Source organism: Echinops telfairi, unplaced genomic scaffold (assembly GCF_000313985.2).
Source record: "Echinops telfairi isolate 266 unplaced genomic scaffold, ASM31398v2 ScPeMD7_7424;HRSCAF=8462, whole genome shotgun sequence".
Lineage (NCBI taxonomy): Eukaryota > Metazoa > Chordata > Mammalia > Afrosoricida > Tenrecidae > Echinops > Echinops telfairi.
In genome coordinates, this window is record NW_022111324.1 from 47414002 (window position 1) to 47421812 (window position 7811).

The 7811-nt window shown below is 58.6% G+C and overlaps 1 protein-coding gene across 1 annotated transcript in view; it reads right to left on the bottom strand.

The window, feature by feature from the left end:
* The window catches only part of SYT2 (synaptotagmin 2), a 47575-nt gene extending 40007 nt beyond the window's left edge, over positions 1-7568 (bottom strand). Inside the window, exon 1 of the mRNA XM_004699811.2 lies at positions 7407-7568. The gene's annotated coding sequence lies outside the window, so the exon portion shown is untranslated. The remainder of the gene's footprint in view (positions 1-7406) is intronic.
* Positions 7569-7811: the final 243 nt, after the last annotated feature.

Sequence of the window (7811 nt, forward strand, 5' to 3'; positions counted from 1 at the left end):
TTGGGAGCCATGTGTGGAGCCCTGCCTTTCAGCAGGTTGGGTTGACCCCTCCTCCTAACTGGGAAAAGCAGGTGGGAGAGGGGGGGGAGGGGGCGAGAGGGCAGTCCATCAGGGTCTCCTCCTTACAGGGCAGGCACTGAATCAATGTCTCTGCTTCGGGGGGAGCTGGCCCCCTGCTTTCCCGCACCTGAGAGGGTCTGGCCGCATTGCAGGAGGGACGGGGGCTTGACATCTGCCCAGACCCTGGTCAGAGTGTCCCAAGTGAGGGCAAGGTTCTTCTTCCCTCCCCATCTCTGCTGTAATACTTGGGACCACGGCCCCAAACAGCCCTGCCCCTCTGTGACAGAGCATCCAGAGACACAAAGCCACCATCCCCTTTCCTGAGAGGGGCTGGGCTCGGCCCAGAAGCACACAGTCTGAGCGGCCTCATTGGGCGAAGGCCAGCACCTCCTCCCAAAGCCCGAGTGTCCCCGCAGCCAGGGCAGGAAGGGGCCGCCTGTGTGTCTGACATTGCTCCCCAGGGCAGCTTGGGAGAGGAGAGGAAGACAGATGGCCGGCCTCTTCCATGTTGTCAAATGGGGACCAGGCCCAGAGACAAGCGGCAGTGGCTGGCCCGGTGCCATGGTAGAACCACTGGACCCTTCTGGTCAAACTCTGTCATTCCCCGCCTCATCTCACCCCCTAGCTCTGGAGTTATATTGCTCAATTCAAAACATGCCCCTTCCAGGTTTAAGAAACACCCTAGTAACAGTTTAAAAGATAACAACAAACCCACGCCTGACTCAAGGCAACTCCATGGGTTACAAAGCAGAACTGCGCTCCATAGGGTTTTCTTGGGTGTAATCTTTACCGAAGCAGATCGCCAGGCCAACCTTCAGGTTAGTAGATGAGCAAAAAACCATTTGAGCCACCCTAGCTCGGAGCTGTAATAACAATCGCTAACTCTTTGTAGTACCTACCAGTGCCAGGCACTGCCTAGTCTTAGGGCTTTAAGCACATTAACTATGAGACCTGTGTGGCGGCTCTGTCAGGAGCCCTGGGGCGCCCTGGTGAAGTGCTCTGCTCGAACTAGAAGGTTGGCCATTCTCACCCCAGGGAGAAAGGTGCAGCGAGCTGCTTCCACAAAGCTGACGGCCTTGGGACCCCTGGGGAGCAATTCAACTGACTCATAGCAACCAACTAGCAGTACTACGGCTGGAACAAACTATCTTGTGTCCATTCTGCAGATGAGGAAGCGGAGGCACCAAGGGCTAAGGAAGGTCACCACAGCCCCACAGCTCTAAACCCCAGGCAGTGTGGCCGAGCATCTGCACAGCACTCCCAAGCTCTACCCACCCCCGCCCCCGCCCCCAGGCTCTAACCATTCCAAATGCCAAGGATACCTCCCACCCAACGATGAGCTAGAAACCCACGGCAGGCTCGGGGAGCGCGGCCAAGATGGAGGCCACTTCAGCCTGGGGGCCCTGTGCCGGGGTGGGAGATGGGCTAGGATGGGCCACAATCTGTCTCTGAGCAGCAGGCTGCCCGCAAGGCCTGGCCCTTGGCCAAGCAGTGGGGAGCTGGCTGAAGGCAGGCTCGGGCTGGCAGCCGTGGCCGCCCTGCTGCGAGCAGCACCTTTGCAGACTTTCCAGCTGGAGAGGCTTCTACATGGCCCTCCCTTGGCCACACAGCCCCCAGCTCCCCAAGCCCACAACAGGGGCGAGGAGAGGCTTGGGAGGTGGTCCGTCCCCTGGTGGCAGGACTGACCACCTGAGGCAGATGACAGAGCAAGCTCTTTGTTAAGAGAGGGCTGGCACTCAGTGGGGTCGCCCCAGGTCCTGACCTACCAGATTCACAGCGAGGGGGTGAGATCCCAGTAGGCAGACCTCCCTCGCAGTTCTTCGGAGCCCTTCCGGCTACAGCAGTCGGGCACGAGACACCCTTTGCTTCTAAATGCTCCCTTTGTTAATTGCTAACACCTGATTCCGCGAGCAACCAACAATCACAAATCACCAGAACAGCTGCCAGCTGCCGTGGGTTCGAGAATTTCTTTTCAGCCGAGGGAAGACGGTGGTCTTGGGACCCCCACCCCTCAGCGCCTCCTCAGCTTCAGGACACAGAAAGCAAGGAGTCAGGAGGTGGGGGGCGGGGGAGGTTGGCAGGGGGGGGGTGGTTGGGGCTGGAGGGACAACAAAATAAAGGCAGGGAGAGAGGAAAAACAATCACCCTCGGCCTCTCTTGACAGACCAAGGTCTTGTTCCACAGCTCTCCCTCAGCTCTGGGGCCCGGCTAAGGATGCCAGCCTTCCCCTGAGTCCCGCTCAATGGGCCGTCTGCAGCAAGGCCTCTCAGCAAAAGCTTCCAAAGTCCCATTTCTCCAGGGAGCTGGAAACAAGGGAGGCGGCAGCTTCAAAGAATAGGGGTGGGGTGGGGTGGGGGTGATTAGGGATGGGCGAAGGGTGGAGCAGACTGAAACACAAAAGGTTACTTAATGCCAAAATCCTCACACCAGGCCCTACCTCTGCCCATCGCTCCATCAGCCTTTCCCTCTCCACATGCCGCCAACTCAGACTTCCTTCCCGGCCTCTGCCACTGGGCAAATATTGACTTTTTTCACTCCCAGCATTGCCGCTGGGACTGAGGCCAGTGGGGCTGCCTATTGTCTCCTTCCTCTCGGAGGGCAAGGCGGGAGGTCAGCCTCCGAGCTGGGCCACCGAGAGACAAGAGTCTGCTCATCGCTGGGCCTTTTGTTCTCCTGCTTTCCCTGGGCCACCTGGGTTTGTCCTTTCAGAGTCGGACTGCCCTGCTGCCATGTGCCACGTGACCGGGAGCAGCACGTGGCAGCTGACGTTCGGGCTCCGCTCTGACACTGGGCCACCTTATGCGAGGCCTTTCATTGCCGGGGACCTCCGTGTGCTAGTCCACAAAATGGGGGTGTTGAGCCCAGTCACCTGTTCCTAGGCCAGGAAGGACACGTCCCATGTGCTCTGCTTTGCTTGTACGGAAGACTGGACAGGACTACTTGGTGCCTGAGGGAAAGGATGGGAGGTAGAGCATGGGTCTGAGGTACCACGGCAGGTGCCCCCTCTACTGCTGCCACCATGCTGCAGGAGCCCAGGCTAGGTGTGCTCCATCTCTGAGTCTGTTTCCCATAACTGACATCAGAGAAGGGGTTGGGAGGGCTCCTTCAGCCTCTGACAGCACCTTGTTCGTGGCTCCGGCCCTTCCCTCGTGACTAACCTTGGATGGAAGGCTGTCACCCTGCAGACTTGTGTTTCCTCCTCACCTGGAGCCTCCGGTCAGCTTCCATGCTACCCTCAGCTTGCAGCCCCCTGTGGCCAGAGCCCCACTCTGCAAGCCCCCGCACCAGGGCCTGTGCATGCAGACTCCCTCAATCTGCAGTCAGCTCGCAGCAGGAGCAGGGCACGGAAAATTAGGGCAATCTTCAGAAGCCTGTGCGTGGTGACAGCTGCAGGGCTTAGGGCTCTGCTGCTGCCTGCCCTCTAACCAGGGCCTCTCTCTAGGCTGCCACGGCCCCAAAAAAACAACCCATGACAACCCCAGAGCACCCCCTCATCCAGGATTGTTAAGTAAAGTACTCCTATGCACTCATCCTAAGAACCCAAGGAGGTGGGACAGATTGATCCCATTTCACAGATGAGATAGCGAGGCTCAGAGAGGTGAGGTAATTTGCTCAAGTTCACATAGCTAAGTAAGATTCAGAGAACCTGAATCCTTTGATCTTCCAAGACTTTGCTCTTAGTAGTCAGCTATGAAGGCAGTGTTCACAAGCCTTTTCCCAGACAGGTAATAGGGTGGGAACCCATACCTCCCACCCTAACCTCCCAGTCTTGGCAAGAGCAGAGCCAAGAGAGCCACAAACATGGGGTCAAGGGCCTGGGCTTCAACCGGTGTTTCCCCAAGCTGACGCCCCCCTGGCGGCTCTGCAGCCATCAAGTACTTAACCTTTCTTCCTGGCTTGTGGGTGATACGCACAAACGTTTTCCATTGCCAGAGGGGTGCTGAGTAATTTTTTTTCCCTGAAAAGAGGGTAAGCCACATAAGTTTGAGAACCTATGAACTAAACCAGGGGTCGGCAAACTACAACTCACAAGCTACGGACAGTTCTTCCGGAGTATATGTGGCCCTGAAGTAAAATGGGAAGTGTGTAAAGGATATTATTCAGACAATGGTGAATCTCATTTGCTTGTAAAAGTAAATGTATGGATCTCAGATCATTTCTAAATTGTTGTGAGGGACAGGATTGGCTCTTCCGTCTCAAGTTTGTCAACCCCTGAACTAAACCTAACGAAGCTGCAGCCCAGAAACAGGCAAATTGCCTACAGTCACACAAGGCGTCTAGGGAAAAGCAAAGTCCAGGCCCACCACCCCTCTCCCCACCCCACAGGGTACCTGCCAGGTGTGGCGCTGGCATCCCGGGTCCCCCAGTGGTCTCTTGCCACTCCCTCCAGACCCCCTGCCTCTTAGGTAGACTGTGCTTCCAGGGACATCACTTCACCTCTTTCTAGCTCTCAGAGGGCTCATTCCTGGAAGTTCATGAAGTGGGGGGGGGGGCATGGAGGGGGTTGAGGGTTTCAGGATTCCAGGGGTGGAGGAAAAGGCCTGTTTCTCTCATAACCACAGAAGGACAAGCCGTGAGGCCCAGTCGGGGAAGGAGAACCTGAGGAAGATAAGGTGAGACTCCAGGAAGCCCAACAGTTCCCTCCTATGACGTTTGTACTGCACAGTAACTAAGAGTGAGCGAGCGAGCGAGCGAGCGAGCGAGTAGTGCGTGGTGCTGCTGCTACCCCCTTGTGTAGGAAGCGCTGGAAGCAGTAGATGAAGATCCCAGAGCAGGTCCACAAATCTTCCCTGCTCCCCAGGGTCTCTGCGCACAGCACGGGGCCGGCTGCCCTGCTACCTGCTTGCTACAGGGCCTGTACTATACCATGAACAAGTTCTACCCCTTACTGAGCGTTTAGGAGGGCTTGGACATTGGACTAAGTACTGTACACGTGTTTTGGCATAATCCTCACAACAACCCTACAAAACTACCACTGTTAGCATTCTTTTGACACGCAAGTAGCTGAAGCTCAAAGATGTAACTTGTTCAAGGTTCCACTAACCAGTCAAGGCAGAGCGTGCAGGGCCTTGGGCAGGGTCCCACTCAGGCTAAGCATTTTGTCTCAAGTTGTTTCGTCTGGAGGTGGGAGGGGTGGTGGCATGGAGAGCTGCCCTGGACCCTTTTAGAGACCACCTGGCCCCGTCGCCCTGCCAGGCCTACTTCCTGCAATTCAAACACTAGCTCAGGACTTCAGTCAGTGAATTTCAGGGGCCTGGGAAGTATCTAGGGAGCCCTGGTGGCGTAGTGTTGGGCTGCTAACTGCAAGGTCAGCAGTTTGAACCCACGAACTGCTCCAAAGAAGAAAGATGGGGCTTTCTACAGCTGTAAAGAGTGTCAGTCTTGGAAACTCACAGAAGCAGTTCCACCCTGCCCAATAGGATCACTGTGAGTCAGCATGGACTGGGTGGCAGTGAGTTTGGGTTTTTGTTTGTTTGCGTGTTTGTTTTGGGGTGAGTGGGCAGTAGGTAATTCAGACCTCTCAATTTCCAAGTGAGGAAAGCAAGAAAGGGACTGGCCCAAGGTCACACAAGGTCACACATTAAAGGCAGAGGCTAGAATGAACTTCAGCTCTACTGTTTTAAAGCAGGATTCTTTCCACAGAAATCCTGAGGCCCCGGTGAGAAGCTATTTTCTCTTCTTTCCTGAAGACTGACCCTGAGTCTACCCAAGGAGGAGCCAGATGAGGGCCAAAGAAACCTGCTCTGACCGCACAGAGCGATGCTCTGGACTGACCCCAGTAGTGGAGACCTTTGAAAACCCGGGGAATTCCTTCAGCCCATCCTTGACTGGGGTGGATGCCATACTGCCTGCTGACACAGGGACACGCAGCATGACCTTGGGAGCCCTTGGCATCCCCTTAGCCCCGAAGCAAGCTCCCAGGTCTCCCATGGGCCACAGAGAACCTCCTCCAGGAAAGGCACTGCCCCTTGCAAAGATGAGGAACCTGTACTTGGTGCTGGAAAGCAAGCCATTGTCCCCACCATCTGGAGACTCTTTGGGTGCAGGGAAGGTGGGTAGGCTGGGCCAAGGGTCTGGCAAGCCTGATGTCTTTTGGGGGGCGTGTAGGTCAAAGAAGAAATTGTGTGAATGAGACTGTGCCCCACCCCCATCCCTTCCTAAGGCCTCACCTGAAGCATTGAGGCCAGCAGGTGTTGGGTTGGGAGAGCCTCCAACCCACATGTGCCCAATCATTTTCCAGGTAAAGTCCTGAGGTCCGCAGGGGTAAGAAGCTTGACCAAGGTCAAAGGATGGGTCAAGCTCCCAGATTCTCCGAGGGGCGCTGGGTTCGCAGCGCTGCACTGCCACTGTCGCCTCTGTCTTCTGGAAGTGAGCGCTCAGCGGGCCACAAAGAGGCCAGGGCTTACCACCGGCACAGGGCAGGACGGCCGTGCACTGGTGAACCTAAGCCCCTTCCTCCTATCACGTCCCACTCGCACCTGGGGCACCACACACCTTCACCATCTTGAGGTCCAGAGAGGTGCAGCGGCGTGTCCAAGGTCACACAGCAAGACATAGGGAACCCAGCTAGCCCTTCCCCACCCCCATTCCCCACCCGGTCGGTCCGGGCTCCGCCGCTGGTCAGGATCCTGCATACCCAGCTTCCTCCTCCAACGTTCTGAGCCACGACGCTGGCTGAAGTCGGGGAAAGTTCCGGGAAGAGGAAGGGGCGGCAGTCGCAGCGGTGCGCCCAGCCCTGGACCGCTGCGGAACGCACGGGGGAACCCACAAGCCGCCAGTCCCCCTGGTGCGTCCCACTTCGCGCCAGGGGGCTCCCGAGCTACGCACGAGCGGAGCCCGTAGCTCCTCCTCACTGCGGCGGGGTCGGAGGGGGTCCCACGTGCCCCGCACCCAAAGCCCATCCTTGGGCTCCTCTTACCGCATACCCTCTTCCACCGCGCTCCTCCGCACCCCTCCCAGTGCTTTCTCAGCGGCGGGCCCTCCGCTTCACCCCAGAGTCCCCTAGTCCCGACGCGGATCACCCCGGCCGCTGTCGCCAGCGCCTCCCCCGCCCCCAGCAAGATGAAAGGGAACGGGGGGCTAGGGGCTCCAGGGATAATCCAGGGCACCTCCCCAGGGACTGACCCGGTAATCCCAGCGCAAATCGATTTCCGGAGCGCAGTCCCGGACCTTGGGCTCCGACCTCACTTAGTTCACCCGCTGTGAGCCCCAAGCCCCGAAAGTCAGAATGTCCCCCGCCCCTCATCCCCCGTTTGGTGACCCGCGGGCGGTCGCTGTGGCCCCGCGGCTTCGCTCGGGATTCGGGGCTGCCCTCGCAGGGTGCCCGGCCCGGGGCACCCTCTTACCCGGGGAAGTCGCTGAGCTCGCGGCGAGGGCGAGGGAGAGGCCGCGGGGGTCCTGCGTCCAGTACCCGATCCCCACTTCGCGGCCGGCCGAGTGCTACCGCTCTCCTGCAGCCCAGCGGCTCCCTCGGCTCGCGCTCGCTTGCGCTCTCTCGCTCGCTAGCTCTCTCTCTCTCTCCCTCTCTGCAGTAGTAACAACCTGAGCCCGCTCCCCCGCCCGCCGATTGAGATGCTCCTCACATCCGCTTGCACGCGGCGCGGGCCGGCCCCTCCGAAGGCGATCCCCGCAGGCTGCCCTGCAAGCCCCCCATCCTGGGCATCCTCGCCGGGAGAGACTGCCTCTGCGCGCCCCCGGGCCCCCCAGCTTGGACCGGACCGCCCGTGGGAGGAGGGGGAGGGACCGCGGGG